Here is a 23,972-nt window from a genome sequence, read left to right as displayed (position 1 = left end):
TAGAGGAAAGGAACCAGGGAGAAGGAAGAAAGGAAGGAAAGGGAAAATATTGGGGAATGATATTGACCAAATTGTATTGCTTATTGTGTGCTCCTACAAATACATAGCAACAGATCTCACTATTGCATATAATTATAATGCACCAATAAAAATGGGAAAATTTAAAAACAAATATGGTCTGAGCAATTGTTATTAGGGATGAGGAAGCAGCATGGGGAGGATATAATGTAAAATTATATTGAAGTTAGAGTAAAATGAGCAAATGAGAGAAAGAAGGGGACAATGACTCAAGCTATCATGAAATACAAGGTTATGAAAAGAAAGCAATACTAAGCACATTGTTATTTCATTTTATCATTCTCCCAATTAATTCCAAAACCCAACTTTCCTCCTTCTTGATCTTCTCAATCTTTCCCAAACTGCTCTCCTCAACCCTTTTCTTTTTTAACATGGGGAAGTTTTTAATATAATTTATTTTACATGGATAACATAAGTTTGAAAAATCATAATTTCTTATACTGTGATATAGGTAGACATTTTATCTTTTCAGGATGATAGTGAGTGAATACAAATTTTATAATGGTGTACAATTCAGGTATTAAAGAAGATTTGTTCTAGAGATGTAAGTTGAACAGAACTGGTAACAGATGGCTCAGCATCAGTGAAAGGTATTAAATGCATCTTTAATTGGTATTAAATACCGCCCTCTTCTGCAGGGAGCAGAGGAGAAAGGAGATACACAAATACTAAAATGACCTGATTGTGTGAGCACAGCCACTGTGCATTTTGGTTCATCAAGATGGCATATGTTTCTCTTATTAAATGTTCACTAAATTGTGTTAAAATCTGAAAGAAACCCAAACCTGGGAATGTGTAAAAAAATATACATGAGTGGAGAAGGTAGGGGGGTTCCTGTCCCAGCTCTGCCACAGATGGCCTGACCTTTGGTAAAACAGTGCACTCGTCTGTAGTGCTCTACGGTTTACATTTGAAAATTGCTAAAATCCCTGGTTCCTCCGTGGGGACAAATGAGAACCTGAGATGGTCAAATGTTATAAGCTCTTTAGTTTACAAAACTTTCCCCTTGAAATATGACCATTATGAGTAATCAAAATTCTAAAAACTGCATTATAATTGGCAAATTCTGTTGATATGATTTAATATGAAAGAACACAGACCACGGGTTTTAGTCATAAATTGATTAAAATGAATTCATGGTGATGAGTTTGAGATCAAAGTTGTAGAAATAAAATAAACTAGAATTTCAGATTGTGGGTGAATGTTACAATTTTTCCTCTTTGTTACTTTTCAATTATCTCCTTAGTCAACTTTTCTTTTTTTAGTATATAACTTTTCAAAGCTTCAAGCACTTAGGGCCCCTTTCTCACCTTTTAAAGGAACAAAGAGCAATGGGGGCCTATACATCCAATGGTTGGAAATGAATTAGGTCTTGTTTCTTGTTGCTTTGATAACAAGATAAATATACGTAAATATAGGGAGTCATCATTAATATAATTATACCAAAAGTTTTAGTAGTTGTTTATTTTAAACCTTCTGATTATCCAAATAAATCCATAAGTATAAAAACTCAGAGATAATATATTTTCAGGGAAGAAATTCTCTGTAGATACACTGCAGTATAAACTAACAATCTGTAGAAAAGTAAATGGCAAAAATGATGAATTTATTTGTAATAATTTTATTTCAGTTCTTTTAAAATAATTACTGAGCAAGAAGCAGAATGTGCTTTCATTAGATAGATGTAATTTACCTCTTATTATTTAAACCAGTTCAGGATAGTGCATTTGGAAGTAAACGGTATGCCATTGCCCAGATGCTGGCAGCAAAAGAGCATTCCTACAAGTCTACTGTATTAAGCCACAGATTAGAAAATGATCTGGGACATTATTTCCTCATAAAAACCATGTAAAGGAATACATTAGCATCTTATTTAAATGTAAACCAAAGACTTTTAGTAACACCTGTGGTGACATAGGATTACCAAGGGAAGTGGCATTTAGGGTTTATTATTTTGTTCTGTAGCAATGGTAGTTAAGCAATACCAGTTTAGGTCCTATAGGAAGATCATTAAATGTTCTCCCCGAAATAGAAACATTTGGGCTCTGACCCAAGTTTGGGCCTTCATTATCTAACTCTTTACAATGAGGGTAACGTTCACTTCACCAAGCCCTTCAGCTCCTATGTAAGTATACACAAAGAGGAAACCATCAAATCACAGAGCAGCAGAGGCAGTAGGTTACAGAAAAATGGGAACACCATCATTAAGCTAAAAATGCTATATATTTAAGTGAATATACCATGTATTTATTAAGTGAATATTATATTTAGATTCTAATTCTCGAAGGGCTCAGACAAATGGGGCTTAATATAGAAATAGTTGGACAAGAAATTTAAGACATTCAGGGACAATTGTTTTTTCTGTTGAGTATTTTCATGAGAGTTAAAAAATACATAAAAATATAAGCATTTCTCATCAACAAAACACACCAAGAGCACAGTATGTCCTTTGAAAGATCAAACGCACACACAGCACTGTGTTATAAATTCAAGAAATACTAGGAAATTATGTTTCCATTTCTTCAACTTACTTGTATGGAACCAATTTAGGTGGTATCCCACCTGTTATAATAGCTATTTATAATTTGTGTTTCTCTGACAGTTGCTTGAGAAGCCAGAGGCTAAATGTGGTAGAATTTCTCAGAATCCTTAGATGGATAATAATAGGATACTAAAGCTTGAAGAAGCCTTAGGGATTATCTAGTGTAACACCCTTCTCTCCTTTTCCTGTTCCTCACCTGTTCTCTCTCTCTCTCTCTTTAATGAGCACCCTAAGGCTCAAAGGGATTAGAGAGATTAAATGACTTTCTCAAGATTACAGAGGTTGTCAGAGCAGAGTTGAAAGTAGAACCAAGGTCATCTCCTTCTGAGGCCAGGCCCTTTTCTTTACAACTCTTTGCTTCAGTAATGTAGGTCACAGAGAACAGGGCACCCTCTCAGCAGGGTTTCCGCATGAATTGCATTTGTTCATTTATACCATTCCTCAGAGTGTGCAGAGCCATTTACAGAGAAGTGGTGCTTCCTTCTTTCATGGAGTATAGCTCAGACCTTAGAGGTCATGTGAGATCATCTTGGGAATCAATCAGCCGTATTACCCTCTGGGATCCCTCCTTCCTTTTCTGCTTAACCAGTGCTACTCACTCTACTGTAGAAAAGGACCAGTTGTTATGAATATTGCTACTATTATTCTTCAAGTTTCCTTTCTTCTTCCTCTCTCTTATTGGTGCTAGGGACTGAACCAAGGGGTGTTCTGTCACCAAGCTACATCTCCACATCCCTGACACTTTTTCTTTATTTTGTTGTTTAATTTAGAACAGGATCTCATTAAGTTGCCCAGACTGGCTTGAATTTGTGATCCTCCGGCCTCAGCCTCCCAGGTAGCTGGGATTACAGGTGTACACCACCATAGAAGGCACATTTTTTGAATTTTCTAATGTCCTTGCCCCAAGTGTGTGTTCTGTGACACCAGAACTCATCTATATCCATTTAAAGAGAGGAGGTCACTTATTTTGTACTTGGATATTGCAGCAGTGTCAACTTGGTATAAAGTTCTCTAAATATTCATTCTTAACTTCTGTACTCATGGGTCAGGGGAAGGCAACAAGTGGTTGCCCTGGTCCATGGACCACACTAAGAGATGTTCTTGTGAATAAGATGTCTCCAGACAATGTAACAGGGACTTGAACATTTTCTGTTTCACTTAGTGCCTAACACCCCATACTTCCAACTCAGTACTGACATAAATTTCTCCCTGAAAATAGCAGGAGCTAGTTTGCAGTTACCTGCTACTCTTTACTCTCCCTAACTCATATTGTCTGGAGAAACTACATAATCTTCTAGATAAACATCTCCCTTGAACTGTAAAGATGGAAATGTCCTTAAAACCGATTCCACAGGATAGTTAAAAGCACTTTCTTTGCAGACAGTCTAGCTAGATTTAGGCCTTGACTTTTCACTTATAAATAGTGCAATTCAGCTATGTAAACTTCTACCTTTGTTACTTACTTATAAAGGACTTAAAATAGCACCCACTGTGGAGTAAGCACTCAATAAATGTTAGCGGTAACATTATCCAAGACAATCTTGCCATCTGAGCTCTGGATGAACCCCTCTCCCCTCTCCTCTCCATTCCTTAGGGACCTGATGCCATCATTACCAGCCCTTATTCCCGTACCTTTAGTCTACCCTGACTGTGATTTTATATTCCTTATGTTTATTTTTAATGATTCTCCATCCTTTTATAGTCACCAAAGTTTCTTTTTATGCTCTTTTCTTAGAAAAGAGAATCTAGACCTCATCCTCATCCTCATCCTCATTTACTTTTTTTTTTCCCTACTCCTTGATCTAACTCAATTCACAGAGGGAGTTGCAGAAGGCCTGAAGAGAACTTGCTGGCTCCTCAGCTAGATTAGGAGGGCAAGGAAGGCTTCCTGCAGGAGGTGAAATCTGTTAAGAGTAGCAGTCTTCCAGGTTGACAGAACGGTCTACAGTCTTTGAGGAGCTGAGAGGCAATTCAGTACAGCAAGACATAGAGGAGACAGAGCAGAGCAGCCACAAAAATGGCAAGAGAAGGGCTGGAAAATCAAGTAGGTGCCTGTGCAACAAAGTTTACCGTAACCTAAGGACCCTGGGAAAGCATATGCTGAGAGTGCAGATGTTCAATAAGATCACTCTGGTTCAAGAAGAAGTGCCAAAGAAAGCTTTAAGGGCCCTGAAGTAAGCAGGTGTCCCTTTTAGAAAGATTAGATTAGAGGGAAACAAGGAAAGTATAAAAATGTGGGGACTCTTGAGGGCATTGATAGGTTTTCAGAGAAAGTGTCAAGATAATATTTGTAAGATTACAGTTCTAGAAGATGAGTGTTCTAGAAGGAGAGATAAAGGTTAGGAATTGAGGAGCCAGAGGAGGTTAAGGACCAAGGTGAAATTTCTGGCAGCACCGTAATATCCTCAGAGCATGGTATTTGAAACCACCAACCACTGAAACTGCATGTTGGCTTCAAGTTCTTGATTTTAGTATCTCAGGAACTCACAGCTGTGCTGTTCAATGTAACCTGGAAGAAACCAGGGAAGACCCTGGAAGATAACCCTATCTCCAGGGAGCGTTTTAGTCTAGGGAGACTATAGGGTGGGATCTTATGATGATCCTCACGGTGGGTGATGGGGGATGATGATGGGGTATGATGTGTGAAAAATTGTCAGGGACGCTGGCCTCTGAGGGCCCGCGGAGGCGGGCACGCCCTGGCCTGATCTTCAAGATGGCGCCCAGCGCAGTGCCAGAAAAAGCTTGAAGCTGTCAACAAGTTTCAGGAAGTACTCCTGATTGGCTGATGCACCTTGTGCTTGGCTTGTGTAGGTACATGTTTTAGGCGTTTACTTGATATGTCCATGCATTCGCCGCAGGGACAACTTTCTGATTGGTCCCTGTATTCTTGATAACCTGGAGTAGTTCTGCATTGGAAAGCCTTTTGTCCACATTAAAGAGAAGAAGCTTCACTGCACCAAAAAAGGCGTAAGTGTTATCATTTCCTCCGCGGGCGGTGGGAAGTGATAAAAAATTCTCAATAGTTTTACTGTAATAGAGAGGTCATGTCATTGATATTTTCAGCCCCACTTTGAAGGAACCTTCCTTTTTGCCTTCCTGTACAGTCCAAGAGATGTGAATAATCCATTGTGCTCTGATAACCTTCTAGAGTGACTAAAGAGCATGCAGCTTCTTGTCACAAAAAAAGGGCCTCAGAGCTTGCATATACCTTTGGAAGTCAAGGAGGTAGTGAGTGAATAGTAAAAGTAGAACCTATGGATTGAGTTGAGAGCGTACACTGATTCAGGAACTAGAGGAAGTAGAAATAAACTTTAAAAAATGGCAGGCAATTTTGAGAATCAGATAGAAACTGCAAAGCTGAACCAGGAGGAAAAGCAATACTGGAAGTAACAGGAATTTAAGCCACAGTAGCTTAAACTAGATGCTTGGCTGTAGAATGGAGAAAAACAGCTGCACTAAGCACAGATATAACTAATCCTGCTCAAGAAAGATAACATTTAGTTTTAATTTAACATTTTAGTGAGAAGTTTGACATATGACATGTGGCCTCTTAGGCATCGTCTGTATCTTCAACCTCAGTGACTAGCTGGAATGAGATTAATGCCACTTGGTGGCTGATGACTTTGTTATTCATATACTGGTCAATAACATAGGAAAAAAATTTCAAAGGTATGGAGTTGTTCTTTATGGAAATCACTCTTCCTTGGAGCCTTTAGTGTGGAACTGCCCTTGATTCATTCTAGGGACTGAATTTGTGTTGGGTGCATGTTTGAGTGTATGACAGAGGCTTTCCTGGACAGTACACAGCAACTCAAAGGTGAGTTTGAGAAGGATAAGCTTGGTTCCTGTCTACCTTATACAACTGATGAGGAGAGAGGCATGACAAACAGCCAAGGAAGAAGAGCTGTGCTCTTCCTGACAAAACCCTGTTCAAACCACTCGTTTTCATTGCTTCTTACAATTTTAGTTTTGTCTACTTAGTATTTTATTTAGTGCAAGGTCTGCACATTTTTCTGGTCTTATTTGTCTCAAAGTATTTTACATTCAGCTATGGAAACTTTTTACTGCATATAGAATTACAGAATTGCATTTATTTTCTTTTATCATTTAAATGCATTATTTCATTTTCTTTTGGCATCTATCACCAGTTCATGTATTAAGAACTCAAATATCAGTCTAATTGTGGCTTTTTTTTTTTTTTTTAAAGTTAATCAATCTTTTCCCTCTGGCTTTTATAGGATTTTTCTTTAGCAGTTTTATTATGATGTGATGCAAATTACCTTTTTGTTTATTCTGTTTGGGATTTGTGGTATTTTTGAATCTCTGATTTGACATGTTAGATTAGTTTTAGAATATTGTCTTAGTCTCAACTCTTAAAATACCATTTTTAACCCATGCTGTCTTCTTTTCTCATGGTACTCTCTTCACATTGTAAGCCGGAACTTCTCACTCTATCTTCTGTGTCCGTTCCCTCGCTTCTGTTTTTTCATTTTTTTTTTTTTTTGTTTTCATTGTTCATTCAGAATAAGTTCATCTTATTTTTAAGTCCATGAATTCTCTTTTCAACCATGCTTACTCCTCTGCTAAATTCATTCATTGAGTTCTTTATTTTGGATGTTCTGTTTTTCAGCTAAAATTCTCGTTATTCTTCTTTAAAATAGCTTTGATAACTTTCCCAGTATTCTTAATTATTTCTTTCATCTTCTTCAACATAAAATCTGAGTTATTTTAAAATCTTGATCTGATAACAAAGATATTTGGAACTTTGATGGGTATAAATACTTTCCTTTCCCTTTTTTCTTTTTGCAGAGTTTTAATGTCACAGTTTATTTAGTATTCTGTTGTTTATAGTTTATGGTTTGGAGCTTTAACACGCCAGGAGCCAAATGTTCTTGTATAAATCCTTTTGGCGAACATGACTAGGTATTTTTGATTGAGTGCTAGGCACCATATTGTGGAAAATCTTGAAATTTAGCATGGTATAATCTTTCTTTAGGAATATTGACATGTGCTTCTGCTTAGAATAACCCTCAGTATAAGAGATTGTGAGAATTCTAGGCTGAGTTGCAGTCCCTGTAATAGTCTATCTGATTCATTCTTTTTCCGGGAGTGTCAGCCTTTGGGGATTCAAACTCAACACTAGTTCTGCCCACATACACAGTTATCCTCATCATCCTATCTTCTTATGACTGTAAAACCTCTGTTCAGCCTCTCAGGTTTCTCAAGAAGCAGAAAATTCCCCCAGGAGAAATGTGACCCTGCCCCCATACTGGTCTTAATTTCCTGAAGTCTGTCTTCCCAAAGATACTGACTCAATTACTCTTCATTACCTTGTTTTATTTCATTAAAGATTTTTGGTACAATTTTTTTTTCAGTTTTTCTAGTTGTGTTCATTTGGAGGTAAGTCTAAATTCCTGGTCCTTCCATTTGCTCTGCAATTTCTTTTTTTGTCTGTGCTGAAACTGTTCTTGCCAGGGTCACTAATAATTATTCATCTTTTTGTAGAGTGAGCAGTATAAGTTCTTGCTTTACTTGAGTTTTTGTGCTTGATCTTGTAGGTCTGTTCTTCATTCTAAAACTCTTCCTTTTTTGCTTTTATTCCTCAACTAGCTCATTTCTGGTCTGCTCCTTTTCTGATTACCTTGTCTCAGCTTTTTATTTCAATACCTTACCCTTACATATGTTGTTCATTAAAATCTCAATATTATATACTTTCTGTGTATGCAACATGTTCATGAATTCAATTGTCATCTATCCACTGATATCTTTTTAAGATTTACCTTATTCTTGAACTCCAAAGCAGTATTTCTTCTTCCTTTTTGTATATTTGCACTGGATGTTTGATGGCATTTCAAACTAAGCATGTCCAAAAAATATTCATCATTTTCCCCAACTCTCCTAATTATATCCCCCATTTTAGAAAATGGTTCTACTCTCCCTTTTGCTGTCCTAACCCAGGAGATGTCATATACATCTGTTTCCTTCTCATTTCCACCATTCAATCAGGTTTCAATCCTATAGTCTAATTTTAAGTTCACACTCATCTTTATATTTAAAATTATTTTAGGTCAATTATCTGTTTGACTATGACATCCACAAAATAGTAAAACAAAAGAAGGTATTCTGGAGGTATTCAGACTGTAATTACAGGACTTTGAGAGAGTTCTATACACATGGGATTGTTTAAACTATTCTAAATCACTCAGAATCTTAATCTTTAGCTTCCAGTACAAGTATAGGACAGTGCCTATATCCTCCATCCCACATAATCTATTTAAAAAATACCCATGTCTTAGGCATACCAATTATTATTTCTGCCCACCCCATTTGAGTCACTGACTTAATTCTGTATATATTTAAAGCCTGAAGATACCAATTTATGCATATCTTGTAGGTCCACGTACAGAAAGTAGCCATGTGCTGATAAGATTTTCCTGTTTCTCCTTTTCTTTTCCCAAATTCTTATATTGTTTGTACCACAGAATCTAGCACAAATTATATGTTGTCCTATTTTGCTTTTTAATTATTTCAAGTGCATTCATTTTTTACCCATAACTTGAGAGTTAGTTTTCTGGGAGCAAGGTCTGTGTTTTTCACTTCATTGTAGCCACAACAGTTTCCCTGTTAGTATTTGCTGTTTGACAGAATCGATAAATGTAAGTGAAATTAGAATCATTCAAAATCTTTAGGTTTGTTAAGTCTGATTCATAAAAGAGGAAAACACTTTTGCTCATTTAGAAATTGTCTTCTCTGCTTTTAAAAATAAAGTACCAATGAACATGTCTTTACTGCTTAGCAAAAAATATAATTATTTTATAGTTCTTGCTCTTTGAAAGCTTGTAAATAATAAGAGAGGACAATTATAAATGAGAATAATTACTGATGTAAAAATCAGTGACTTCTAATATGCACAAGCATCCAATTATTTTCATATTCCCTATGAAAATGATTATGTCCAGAGTGACAACACTATGTTATACATCCATACAATATAATCTAAAAGATTCATTTTTGGTTCCATGTAAAATATATAAAATGCACTGTTGATTACAATAGAAATCAAAACCCACTAGAAATGGATTGTTGAAAGGGACTGCTATGAGGGGAATAGCACACCACATGAATCTGTGTTAGACCCACGGACAACATAGTGCCAAGGAAAGAACACTGAATCGGGTCTCAGAACTCTTCAGTCACAACAGTGGGCTGTTATGATCTTCAGTAAATCACTTACTGTATTTGTACCTTAGTTTTCTCATCTGCAGAACAGAATTATCAATAGCATCCCAACAAGTTTTTAACCTTATTTATTCTAATATGATACAATGGAAGAATTTCAGAATCAGTTAAGCACTAGAGCAATGTAAGAGAGTCACTGTGAATCTGCAGCAGGGTCGTGTTGTGAGGAAGAACTTTGCAGTCAAGTGGCCTGGAAATCAATCATGACCCATTAGCCATGTGACTTTGGGCAATGCTCTAGTTTTCTAATTTGCAAAATAGGATTATAATGATAGCATGCACCTTACCTTATTGTGAAGGTCAAATAAGTTAAAACATATAAATAATGAATATTACTTAGCACATAGCATGAGCTGCTTTGTTATCAGTTATAATATTATTGCTAATTTCATGCATGCTCTAAAGAACATACTAGATGTTCTTGATAGGCTTGACTTGCTGAGAAACACCTGACCAAAGAAGGGAATAATACATTAAATAGCAGCTTTTCTGATCTAAAGATTCCATTTTCTGGGATGGAGATAAAGTCCCTGTCCTTGTGGACTTGTGTTTTAATAGGATGGGGAGATACAATTTATAAAACAAATAAGTTGGGAAGTTGATTTGGAAGTTGTTATGAACATTATGAACACAGTGTTGAGGCCACCATAGTTGTGTGGTCAGGGAAGGCTGTTTTGTGGGTGGTGTTTTTAGTCATCTTTTTCATCAACTGAAAGACCTGATAAGAACAATTTTAGGGGAGGATAAGTTTATTTGGGTCTCATGGTTTCAGAGGTCTCAGTCCATAGATGGCCGACTCCATTGCTCTGGTCCTACGGTGAGGCAGAGCATCATGGAAGAAGAGTGTGGAGGAGAAAATCAGTTCAGGATATGGCAATCGGAAAGGAGAGAGAGCTGTGTTCACCAGGATCAAAATAAATACCCAAAGGCATGCCTCCAGTGACCCACCTCCTCCATCCACATTTTACCCACCTACAGTTGCCACCCAGTTAGTACATGCAAGTGGATCAAGGCACTGATTAGGTTGAAGCTCTTATAATTTAATTATTTCACCTTTAAACTTTCTTGATTATCTTACACATGAGCTTTCAGGGACTCCACATATCTAAACCGTAACAGGTGGAATGTTATACCAAAGCCTGAAGAATGGGACATTACCTGTCATTAGAAGTGACAGGAAGAGAATGCTGAGGCAAAAATCTCCGGGAGGGATGGGGCTTGTAGAACATCTAGGGTGTTGCAGAACATTGAGGGAGAAGGTATGTGATAAGGGCGGAGAGAGGGATAGATCACATGGGGCATTTTAGATCATTGTGAAAAGTTGAATTTTATTCTATGACTACCAAAAATTCATTGAAGTGTTTTGATCAGGAAAGGGGCCAAAGAAAAAATATAAAATATTTAATTTTATGTGCCAAAAGCCTATTTAGAATTAAAAAGTGGGCCGTGGGGATGAACAATGATTTTTGCAATGTATTATTTTGTTCAATTAACAGATTTTAATGGTTTTAGAATGGTTTTCAAAATGAACTTAACCAAATAACAATAATATTTAAGACTAGTATGCTAGGTTTTGGTGATTTTTTTGCTCCGGGGATCAAGGCCCCTTAAATCTATACTATTGTTTTAAGAAGAAGCCACCACATTGTTGTTGCAGAATCACATTTAATCTTAACTGCCAATCTCTCCAAAGTCCCACAGGGAATTGTGTGCTCTCCAGAGAAGATTTTAACTTCTCAGACTTAAAATGGAAGGGTTGCTTTTGGTTGTGAATAATGGAAAGTATACTGTTTTGTTGATTCTTTGTTTAATGCAAAAAAAAAAAAAAAAAGTTAGAGTAGGCAAGTGGTTCAGAGGCTGAAGTTATGTCAAAGTTCACTTATGTGCAATTCTCTTGGTCTGTCCCCATGGTCCTTGGATGGTTGCTGCAGCACCTGTGCACACTACTGTAATCCAGACAGGAGAAAAATGAGAGACTTTTCTGTATGTCCACACAATTACTATTCTTATACCTCTTTGGCACGAACTGTGTCATAGGACTACTTTTTTATTTTAAAGTGGTGGTCTGAGAAGATGAATTTTTAGCACCTATAGTCAGGAAGAAAAGAAAAATAAGATTGAGATGAGTTTGAATGAGCCACCCCTATGTTATTTTTCCACATCAGGGTTTTTTTGGAACTCCAGTTCCTTCCCACTAGCAGTGACAAGATCTACAGCAGATACTGAACTGCTGAAAACTCTTGGCATGAAAAATTACACCTGGAAATGGTTATCTTGGGAGACAGCTGAATAAATTTTCCAGCTGACTATGAAATCTGAAAGTGAAGGTAAACATCTGTATCAGGTAGTAAATAAAATTTAAAGATTGACTAACTTCCATAATTGATCCCAGATTTGGTGATTAGAGTAACACACACTGCCATCCATTTAAATGATCTTTGTACTTGAGAGAGTGAAATCTTTGGTTTCACTAAGCTGAATACTAAAGCAGCTCAGGCACAAGGGCAATGGCTTCTGGGTGAGTCTGGTTCTTTGGCTGAAGTTCAGCTTGTGTATTTTTGTGTAACTTTAGAGTATGGTCTCTGCGATTTATTCTTGGATGCGAAAGGGAATGCAGACTTTCAGATTTTACAGTGTCTGGAAATAACTTTAAAAGGGAAAAGGAAAGCAGCTAAGTGGTTGGAAGAACTATAACAGTTGTAAATCCTAGAGAATGTCTTCATAGATGATGGAAGTGATTTAGCAGGAATCTAACAAATTTAATCAATTTTAAAAGTCAGACTTGATTAGTAAGAGATGGCAGTGAAAGTGTCCAGTTAAGGGGTTAAATGACCTAGCTATGCACTTAGACCACTTAGAAAATTACTAGGATCTCTTTGCAAGAGTTTGCCAGTCTGAAACTGGGAACATAATGGGTACTGGTAGCAGCAAATATCCCTTGATTTCTGAAGGATTCCTCAAATTTCCTCTCCTCCACAAAAAACAGAAATATTTTTCTCTAGGCAGGCAGCAAATAGATTTTGCCAAAAATATTTTCTAATTGCTTCTCAAGATCATAGCCAGTTCTTGAGGGGAGACCTCAGAGACAGTGAGGCGGTATTTCCCAAAGAGACTACAGTGTGACCCAGAGTCCAGCTACAGCAGAGCCCAGTTCATTCTAGCACAGCTGTTTAGGTGACAGGGTTTTGGACGAGCCCTTCCTTGCTTGTTCCTGCTTGATCTGGGTTCTCTGGGCTTCCTGTAGATGCTTCCTGAGCCTTCACTGCTGTATCAGTTGGCCAGAGTGTCTTCCTGGTATTTGTAACAGGAAGTTGGTCAGGGTGGTTGTAGTAGACATGGGGACACATGCCTAGATCCTCCTCCAGGGAGGGACACATGACTTGGCTGTCTTTTCTGTCAGGGTTTGCCTCAGTAGCAGGGAGCAGCTTGTGCTGGATGGTTGCCCATTCTCTACTTCATTTTGTGCTATGCCCCATTCATATGCCCTCAAGTATTTAAAAATCCATCCCTTTGGGATGTTCATTTTTACAAGCATTTAAAAATGCAGTTTGGGAATCTTTAGTTGCTCCATTAAAAGACTCCTTCCGGGAGCCCCTCACTTGTCTGGGTAAACTCATGGCAAGGAATGGTGGTTCTTTAGAGCATTTTCAACTTCCAGAAAGTTCATCCTTGCTGCGTGTAAAGCTGTTACTTCTTCAGGCAATAAACTAGCACACTTCTTGAGAGTATCAAATAGGGAATTACATTTCCCTCTGGATTAACTAGTGAGAAAACATACCATTTTATTTTTACTAAACTTGAATGAGAACTTATTTTTGCCACCATTTTTTTTGTATTCAACACATAATTGATGATTAATGCAAATAATTGTCAAAATGCAATAATGATATTTGAGATTAATGCAAATCTCAAATTTATGTAGGATGGAAAAGTAGCATTTATTGAACTCCTATGAGACACTTGGCATTATGCCAGGCACTCTCATGTACTCTTCACTTATTCCCCTCAGCAACCCTGAATTCAGGCAACATTGTCTTTACTTTATAGACAAGGGTCTTAGATGCATGTTATTTAAAAAGTGAAATTTAGTTCAAGGTCGCCCAGTTAAGAAATAGTGGCAAATGGATGCTATATGTTTGATTCTAAGACTCATGTCTTTCCATTTACCTGTTTAAGTATTCAATGAGTACCTCATCTGTACTAGAGATAGGGTGAAATAACATATATCTCTTTCCTTAAAGAGCTTATTTATTAGAAGGAAAACAGACTCAAGAGCTTGATCCACATATACATAACACAGTGTGATCAATCCATTGTCAAGGTGCGTAGAAGCACAAGGGACGGTCTCAGCTGAAATGGCAGTCAAAGAGAGCTTTGCTAATGAGTGAAGGCTGAACTGAGGCTGGAAGGAAGATTAGAGGTCATTCAGGTAGAGAAGGGAGAGAGATGGACTATCTAATCATCAATCTGTGTGTCATTTACCTTCTTATCATCTATCTAGATAGATAGATACACATCAAGTATCTGTATAATCATCTACCTATCATCTGTTCACCATCTATCCATGCATCCATCCATGCATCCATCCATGCATCCATCCATGCATCCATCCATCCATCCATCTATCCATCCATCCATCCATCAGTCTGTCTGTAAAAAATACTTGATAAAATGGGATGGAATGATAGGTAGATGATGATAACAGAGAGACAGGTGGGTACCACATATCTTACAGATTTTGACTTTTGGCTTTCCTTCTCTAGGTATTGTGGAGACATGATATATTTTAGAATGAGAATGATATAATTATATTTCCATTTCTAATATCCAGAACCAACTTCATAAGCCTGAGACTTGGGCAGTTGCCAGTAGGGCCCCATGCTGAATTGGATGCTCTGCTGTCACTAACATAAAATTTTTAATTTTTGAACAAGAGGTCCCTCATTCTTATTTTGTACTGTGTCCTATAAATTATGTAGCTCTATTTGACCCAGTTATCCCACTCCTCAGTTTATACCCAAAGGACTTAAAAATCAACAAACTATAGTGACACAGCCACATCAATGTTTTTAGCCCCTCAATTCACAATAGCTAAACTATGGAACTAGTCTAGATGCCCTTCAATAGATGAATGGATAAAGAAAATGTGATATGTAGATTATATATAATGGAATATTACTTAGCTTTAAAGAAGAATGAAATGCTGGCATTTGCTGGTAAATGGATGGAGTTAGAGAATATCATGCTATGTGAAATAAGCCAAACCCAAAAAACCAAAGGCCAAATGTTCTCACTGATATGCAAATGCTAATTCACAATGGGGGTGGGGGATAAGGAAGAATAGAATTACTCTGTATTAGGTAGAGGGGAGTGAAGGGAGGGAAAGGGTATGGGGGTAGGAATGATAGTAGAGTGAAACAGACATTATTACCTCATGTACATGTATAACTACATGACCGATGTGATCCTGCAATATGTACACTCCATTTATGTATGATCTATCAAAATGATAAATGAATTCTACTGTCATGTACAACTAATTAGAACAAATAAAATAAAAAAATTAAAAATAAATTATAGTTAGTCCTGATAACATCTTTTCTGATGATGATGAGAAATATAGATCAGTAGAAAGCAGAAGAATCAGGAAAGAGTTAGTGCAGCAATCAAGGTAAGACGTGGCCAGGGCCCACTGCACAGCACTGGCAGTGGGGACAGAAGAGTGAAAGGGTGAAATGAATATTAGGTGTTTGGAAATAGAAGATTCAAGAGAAAGCAGAATGAGAGAAGGGATTTAGGTATTCCCAGGCAAACATCTTGGATATCTTTATAGTGTACTTTAGAGTTCGGGGGTCAATGATCTGAACTTTGGGCATGTAGAGTTCAGTGGATCTGGGGACATGTAAGTAGAAATGATCATGCTGCATAATGGGGCTCTACCCAAGTATTCTCAGAAGCCCTCATTAAAATGGTCTCTAAATGAGGCCAGAGACCCATAATGAAGATGCGTGATGATACAGATGAATAATGATACAGGTTTGTAAAGTTTCCCCTTTACAGAAAGTAGAAGGACATAATTGGTAGAACCATTACTTCTATTACTTTAAATTACAAAGAATATTGGAACTGGGCCCCTGGGTAGTTTAAATATCTATAGTCAAGAAAGAGTTATGTAGTTTCTTGAGGGATTTTACAGAAAGTTTCTTATAGTTGGAGAATTATGCTGAAATTTGATATGGATGGATGGAAGGATGACTGGATGAAAAAGTAAGGGAGAAGACCACCCACTGATTTTCAAAGGGGTGCTCAGTTTCCGTTCTGGTTAAGGTATATGTGGGAAGCTCACTGGGCTGTGCTTGCACACCACGTGTGTCTGTCTCATCCCAATGTTTGGGCCCAAGGTCATCAGGAAGGACTCTTGACCTTCAGACAGAGAATCCTGGCACGTATGGGTCATATTTTGCATTTTGACTATAGAGAAAAGGAAAACTAGTACTTAAATGAGCTCTGGTCATTGAGTTTTTCTTTTACTCCAATTTGATTTTACTGGCTTGGCTTCAGTTTAGCAGATTGTGAAGCACAAGTATCATGATTTAGATGTTGTGTCCCCCAGTTCTTACCTGTGAGACAATGCAAGAAGGTTTAAAGGAGAAATGATTGTGTTATATCTTTAACATAATCAGCAAATTGATCCCTGATGGGAATTAACTGAATGGCAACTGGAGGCTGGTAGGGTACGACTGGAGGAAGAGGCTCACTGGGGGTTGGGCTATGGGGTACATGGGGCATTTTGTATCTGGAGAGTGGAGTCTCTCTCTGCTTTCTGATCATGATGAGAGCTGCTTCCCTCTGCCTCCATGTTCAGCCTCACCTTGATCCCCAGGGAATGGAGCCTGCTGTCTATGGATAGAGACCTCTGAAACTGTGAGCCCCCAGATAAACTTTTCCTCCTAAAATTGTTCTGGTCAGATCTTTTAGTCACAGCAGTGAAAAAGCTGACTAAAACAACAAGTTATGAAACATCTGCGAACCTGAGTTTTTCCATCTTGTTCTGTTAAATCTCACATGGTTATTGAGAGTATCACCTAAGAGAGTTTATGTGAGAGAATTTTGTTTACTAGAAAGTGGTGTATCAATGAAGGAGAGCTTACCTGATTTTGATTTGCAATGCCTGCAGAGAGAATTTCAGTGGGGAGGTAAGTTAAATGAGTGGTGGAGTCGTTTCCCCTCCAGGGGGCTGTGTGGAAAAGCCTGGATAAATTCTGCTGCACATTTTTTCTTTAGGTTGAAGGAGGCAGGTGTACGAAGCTGGAGGTGCTCCTGATGTATAGTCTGTCTAGTCTTGTTTTTATGGCGGATGTTCTCACAAATGCAGTTGAGAAGTAAATCCTACTCATCACTCAGGACTCCACAGCTGCACAGATCAAGCAATGGTGTCACTCATTGCCATTTCCCCCATATTTTAAAAAATATGGCTTTGCATTGACACATCGTTTGCTATAGTTCTATTCTCTCTCTGTATGTTCCATTGTATTTCAAAATCGCTATTTCAAAACTGTGCGGTAAAACTCTTTTTAGGTAGATGGCGAGACTTGAATGTTTGTGAACTGTATGCTGCTGTTCTCTCTTAAATGAAAGTAGAGCAAAAAAAAAAAAAAATAGGTCATGTTAGTTTAGATTTTGCTATTTGCTACATTTCTAAAGTCTTTCTGTGAAAAATCCCTACAGATTCACACCTGAAATAGGCCCCACAGTTCATTTTATAGAAGAGGTCGATAAATGTTCAATGATTTATTTATGGGTACTTAGCAATTACCGATTGGGACAAGTGGAACACACACTTTTCTCACTCAGAACCAGTGCTTTCTGGTTCACCTGGCCTATGGCTTGGGTGTCACTGCTTCTCCTCTAGAATACAGCTTCCCTTCCCGCATAGCAGTAAGAGAGTGGATTCATTTCTTCAAAGCTTAAAATAAACTGATGTTCCTTATGCCTGAGATGTTTTTATAATATATGTTTTTTTATGATTCCATGCTTGTTTTTGAATTTTAAATTAGGGTATTTAAATAAGGTATACTTGCTATTTTTTACTTGGAATCCTTCCATAAGTTTTCTTTGTAAGCATATTTTTTTTAGTGTAGGCAGTCCTTTTTCTTTCTTTCTTTTTCTTTTTTTTTTCTCAAAAGATATTACCAACATCTCTTATTTTTCTTAGCCTTGTATATTTTAACAGCAGGGACTGCTCTTAGAAAATTTTAATTATTCATTTGCATGCGTGTGAAATGCCACTTTCTGTTGAACCAGTTCTTTCAAAGAGTGTTTACTTGACATCTCTTATTTCATGTGGTATTTCCTCACTATCAAGAGAAGAATAAATAAATTACGTTTGCCATAAAATCTGCTGAACTGATCACAGGCAATTCAAGATTTAAACCCTATCATCATAGCCTCTCAACAATACTAAGATGAGTTGGGGAAAGAAAAAATGAGGGAAGGGGGAAGAAACTCACGTTCTGAGGTTGTGGTGTCTTTCCCTTGCCTTACACATGTCTGGCTGACCCGAGTGTGCCGTGGAAAGTCACATCATTTTGGCAATTAGTAGCTCATTTTAATACCAAGCTTTATTAGTTTTTTTATAGGGGTGAGTTAAATTACATAGATATCAAGTAACTACAAGCAAGTAAAACTAAAGATGGTAGTTTTACCAGGAAGGAATCTGTCAAGTACTGACCTAGGAGAAAAGATTCATGTTCCTAAGTGAGACATGTTAAGAGATGAAGAATTTCCTTGAAGCCCACAGGAACTTTGTTGATTGCTGAAGGATTGTCTCAAAGCAGAGGGAGAGTGCTACTGGGAAAACTGAAAAGGGAAATCTAAAAGAAAAATTAAAAAGACTGAAATTAGCCTGTCCTGACTTTTCAGACAGGGTCTGGCTCCTGGTTCATTGAGTTCATATCACCTACACTTCTTCACAACATCTAACACACTCTAAAGAACTGTTTAATGTTGGTCTTTCCCTGTCAGTTTTCAAATCCTGGCTCTGCCCCTTACTAACTATGAGATCCTGGGTAGGAGACTTACCGTTGCTTTCCCACCTCAATTTTCTCATCTGTAATATGGAAATAATAAGAGTACTTAGCTCATAGGGTTAATGCATGTAAAAAAGCTCAGGATGCTGCTGGGCCCAGGGTTAGCCCAAAAAGGACTGGGACTGTTTCTGTTTACCACTTGATTTCCAGTGTCTTAGCTCCATGCCTGGCTCATCATAAAGCTTTGATAAATATTATTTGCCTACTGACCTTATGCCTGGTGGCCCTCTAAAACACCTTCAGTCAGCTGTTCCTTACATTCAGCTCCAAAGCTGTTGATGGCAGGTTTCTTCTGTTACATCATCTTAGTCTGCTCTGCTTGAGGACCTTTAAGAGGATGGCCAGGGGCTGACTGAATTGTTTCCAAACACCTCTTCTGGTTCTGTGTGTTGAGGTGGAGGGGCGGGTCTCAGTTTGTCTGATGAAGGTGGTGGCTCTTGTCTACCTTGTCCAGAGTTGGTCACTGGATTTTCTGTACCACATTGGCATTTTCTGTCTCATGAGTATACTTCTGTAAGGAGTACTTTTTAATTAAAAAAAAAAAAAAAAAAAAAAAAAAAAACCAGCCAAATGACACAATAAATCAGGGTGCATAGGGAGAATAGTGATGAGAACAAGCTTCTAGCCCACTCTTCCCATTCCAAATCCTAGTCTTTTAACTGTTCCTGATTTAGCGATTCTGACAGTTATCCCTATAGCAGAATATTCAGCCTATGCCTCTCTTGATATTTCGTTTTGGATTTTAGACAACACTGTCTCTGCTCTATAAAGGAAGTCTTTGCCTCATTTATACTTCCCCATCTGACTCCTATCATCTCATTCTAGCCTTTGGTAGTTTGATTTTTTAGGTGTTCTTCTGCCTCCTGATTCTGTTTTCCTGAGTTTGTCTTGTTTTTTTTTTTTTTTTTTTTTGTAACGGTGATGTTAGATGATCCTCATTGTTTATTGTCACCCATGCTTCAGGATAGTAGGTGAATTTTCCCATAAGCAGGATATCAATCTGGGCATAGCGTATAAACATGAATTGTGAGGTGGGGCAGGTGGGTTGGCTGAAGTCATTTAGCTAGCAGGAAGATGGTGGAAAGCTTGAGGTTGTCCAAATGCTAGAGCCAGGATGGCTTTCCTAAGCCCCAATATGTATGCTTGGGCCCTTAATCTTTCCCAAATAGCCAATTCCTTCCTTTCTTTCTTTCTTTCTTTCTTTCTTTCTTTCTTTCTTTCTTTCTTTCTTTCTTTCTTTCTTTCTTTCTTTCTTTCTTTCTTTCTTTCTTTCTTTCTTTCCTTTCTTTCTTTCTTGGATGGAGCTTTCCATTTGCCTAGGAATCAAATATTCCCACTATGCTGGTAAGTGCTGAGGTGGTAACAAGGGATAAGGGCGAGCGTTAGTTTGGGGAATCTGGAATATGTGACCACTCCTGTAAGGATTTTTGAAGGACTCACCCGCCCCCCCCCCCCCAGCCCATTTTGGCTCTGTCTCTCACTCTTGTTGCATAGCAGTAAAGAACTGGTACATATACAACAGCTTCTATATAGCACAGAAGCTAAAATAAAGAACTGTGAGTGATAGAATGAATAATTGAGGTTGAAAAAAGAAACTTTGGGCTACTTTAAAGTGCAGTTTTTCTAGGAAGGACTTTAAATACTATTTGTGAAATACAAGATGGGCAGGTGTAGCCAAGCAACAAGTATATCTGAATTGTTGAAAAGAGAAAAAGTTTCCTAGTGTTGAGCAGAGGAAAGTTTCAAATCATAAACGAAAGCTTAAAGACATAAGCATGATAAGTTACAGCAGTGAGGCCTGGGTTACCAAAATCAGATTGGATTAACACAATATTACATGGCCATTACCAACAAGCATCACCTTCAACTCTGGGGCTATAAGAAATGCAGAGCCCACTTAGTCAGACCCTTTATTACACAAAGAGAAAAATGAGACATAAAAAGGTTAGTGACGCCAACCTTTAAACCATATCTTAATCCCACCAAGCCCATTAGACTGTAAATGTAGACAGCCTGGAATCATTTTACAACATCTCTGCTCCCATCTTCCTCATTACACATTTGATTCATTTCCAAGGACGAAAGTGTAAATGTGCTTCCAGGATGTTGACTTCCATAATATATGTAGGGTTGTAAACACATTTCAGCCCATTTAGGAAACAGATTTTCCTTAATTTTTTCTGTAGCACTGTCTCTAAACAATTTCTGCTCAATTAAAATCCCTTGTGATCAATGGTTTCATCATTTCAATCTTTTATAATTCTCAGAAAACTATCCTAAAATGTACATCTCACTGGGTCATCTTGCTAAGTATTATCTTTCTATTTTTGTCCATATACAAATTTTGCCAAAACCATTTCTTTTGGTTGCTCAGAGATGTTAACACCATCATTTTCTTATAAAATGTTATGTCATTCATCAACATTAATATTACCAGTTCTCCTCTTTATTGCAAGTATGCCTCTCTCATGTACACAGCTCCTTAACATCTTTGATTTTCCTGCCACTATTTCCTTATTTTAACCATATCTGCAATGCCAAGGATATGGCACATATCTTGTTTTTCCCACATGAATCAATCTTCATTTTGCAATGGCCACTATGATAGACATTTCATTTTGGAGTTTCCTTTTTTCCTTATATCTTGATTTTTCTTTTTTTTTTTTTTCATCTTTTGCATTTTCCATAGATAGAGTCATAGATCTGCTTTTCTCTTTTTTATGTCATTAATATAATAAAGCCAGTAGAATTATTCCCTAGGTTAATCACAGAATTTCAGGGTTGGAGGAACCATAAAATAACCCAATGGAGACTTGAATACCCTTGATAATATCTACCAAATGTTTATGCTAACTTTATTTGATCATCACCTCTCAAGTTTGTTTCCTAGATGTACAGCTTGATTTTTAGAAAAAATGTCCTTGCCCTGGGTCAAATTTGGATTCAAATTATCTCTTTATTTTTCCCATCCAAGGAGTGTCTTTTCCTCAGCATTTAACACATTCAACCACCAAAGATGCTACTTGTATACTTTGTTTTTCTTTTGGTTTTTGTAAAGGGCTCTTTTATCATTTCAAAAGTTCATCTCTTTTAGCGAGCATATTTTAATATTTGCAACATTAAATATTATAGCTTGTTATTTCTATAATTATTTAGAAATGTTTTCAACCAAAATCATATAAAAATGTATCTTGTTTAATTTCTATTTATTTTCATTTTTTCTTTCTTTCTTTATTTATTTTGATTTGTTGTACACAAATGGGGTGCAACTGTTGTTTCTGTGGTTGTACATGAAGTAGAGTAGCACCATTTGTGTAACCATACATGCACATAGGGTAATGATGTTTGTCTCATTCTGTTATTTTTCCTCCCCCCAACCCCTTTTTTTCCTCTATACAATTTATCCTTCCTCCATTCTTGCCTCCCTCCCACCCCACTCCCCTGTAATATATCATCATCTACTTATCAGAGAGATCATTTGGACTTTGGTTTTATGGGATTGGCTTATCTCACTTAGCATGATATTCTCCAACTGCATATTTTTTGAAAGAAGTTGTTATGTGGTAAGAATAAACTCAGGTTTTGATGGAAGAACTCAATAACCTTAGATGAACTTCTTCATTTCCCCCCAATACTGTATTAGTTTTTTATTACTAACATAACAGATTGCCACAAATTTCCATCATAAACAATGCAAATTTATTATTTTATAGTTCTGGAGGTCAAAACTTCATCCCAAGTCTCACTGGACTGATGTAAGATATGGGTCAGGCTGTGCTCCTTTTGCAGATGCTGGGCGGGATCAGTTTTTCAGCTTCTAAAGGTTGCCTCTGTTCCTTGGCTGGTGGCCCCTTTCTTCTGTCTTCAAAGCAACAATGGTATCGTGAGCCCTCATTTGCATTTGCTGTTACCTACCTTTGCCTCCTTTCTACATTATTAAGGACTTGTGTGACTAGATTGAACCCATGTTGGAAGCTGTGAATGAATTGTGGGCTTGTTTGAGCCATCTCTAAGTGGAGGTGTGTACCTCGAAGAACTCCTGGTATTATCTCAATGATTTGAGACTGCTCCTTTACCTTGGCAACGTCCTGCTCAAAGAGAATGCTGTGATGCCACAGAATTTTATTGGTTCAGACACAACCCCTTGGAGATGGAAAGAGATACCAGCATGCCCCAATAGTCTTGAGGCACCAGCTGCCTGGAGGAAGAATTACAGCGCTAGTGATAAGTCTCCAATCAGGCCAGTTTCCTACAGTCTCTCACTTCTTGATTTTCTTGAAAAAGTTTTTCTCACAATAAATCCCCCTTTGATGTGTTTCACTCTGAATAAAGCATTTGTGGACTTTTCCCCTTTGTTAGAATCAGACCCATCAGGTCTTTTCCACTCGTCAAGCCCCCGCTTTAACCATGTTTCTTGCGTCCTTCAACTTTATTTCTTAATGCTATCTTTTCAGCTTTTATTTCCAGGTGGCCCACACCTCTATAACGTTTATTGATTCCCTGGCTGCCTAGGTCAAGGTGAGAAACCCAATTGAATAATCCAGGATAAACTCGCCATCTGAACTTTAATTGCATATACAAAGTCCCTTTTGCAATGTACAATAACATATTCATAGATTCTGGGTACGATGATACGGACTTGATCTCTCAGTCTGCTTTATTACAGACACTATGCCTGAACTTTGTGGGTTTGCCTCCAGTAGACCCAGAAGTGCCTCATGCCATTTGTTAATTAATGAAACAGTAGTTATTGAGTACTTACTGTTTAAAAGCTGTATGTTAGATATTAGGAGAGATGCCAAGAGAAAATGAAATTATGTGGTATAAGCCATCTCTAACAGACACAAATCTTGCACACTTTCTTCTGATTCCTCAGTAATGCCTTAATAACAATGTCTTCTTTCTCTCCTGCACTGATGGGATCTATACTTTTGGAAGTAGATAAAACATTACACTGCAGGGAGTGGGCTCTGGCAGTCACTAAGGACTGAATAAGATCTGAGCATTCACAGAGGGGCTGACCG

Source organism: Sciurus vulgaris, assembly GCF_902686455.1.
Source record: "Sciurus vulgaris genome assembly, chromosome: 7".
Classification (NCBI taxonomy): Eukaryota; Metazoa; Chordata; class Mammalia; order Rodentia; family Sciuridae; genus Sciurus; species Sciurus vulgaris.
Note: the sequence above shows the minus strand (reverse complement) of the source record.